This window comes from Tupaia chinensis, unplaced genomic scaffold, assembly GCF_000334495.1.
Source record: "Tupaia chinensis unplaced genomic scaffold, TupChi_1.0 Scaffold000678_1, whole genome shotgun sequence".
Taxonomy (NCBI): domain Eukaryota; kingdom Metazoa; phylum Chordata; class Mammalia; order Scandentia; family Tupaiidae; genus Tupaia; species Tupaia belangeri.
This window is the reverse complement of record NW_006160202.1, coordinates 1,131,279-1,132,011: the sequence shown is the minus strand read 5'-3', so window position 1 is coordinate 1,132,011 and position 733 is coordinate 1,131,279.

Here is a 733-nt window from a genome sequence, read left to right as displayed (position 1 = left end):
TTAACTTCTTTGGTTAGATTTATTCCTAAATATCTTATACATCTTGTGACTATGGTAAATGGAGTAACTTTTTTCAGTTCTATCTTCATCTGCCTGTTATTCATATATAGAAATGTTAATGATTTCTGTATATTGATTTTATATCCTGCAACTTTAGAGAGAATTTCACCTCTTCTTTTCCTATCTGAATGCCTTTTATTTTTTCCTCTTTTCTGATTGTGTTCACGAGGACTTCCAGTACTATATTAAAAAAGAGTGGAGAAAGTGGGCAACTTTGTCTTTTTCCCATGTTTAGTGGGAAAGCTTTCAGCTTTTCTCCATTCAGGATGATGTTTGTTATGGGTTTTTCATAGATGGCTTTTATTGTGTTGAGAAATGGCCCTTCTATGCTGATTTAGCTGAGAGTCTTCATTTTTAAGGGATGCTGTATCTTATCAAGTGCTTTTTCTGCATCAATTTATATGACCATTTTTAAAAAATCTTTATTCCTGTTAATATGGTGTATTACACTTATGGTTTTGCATATGTTGAAGCAACCTTGCATTCCTGGAATAAAGGCTACCTGATCATGTTGTATGATCTTTTTTATTAGTTGTTGGATATGACTTGCTTTTATCTTGTTGAGAATCTTTGCATCTATATTCATCAGAGATATTGGTGTATAGTTTTCCTTCCTTGTCCTGTCCTTATCTGTTTTAAGGATAAGGGTGATAGAGGCTTCATAGAATGAATT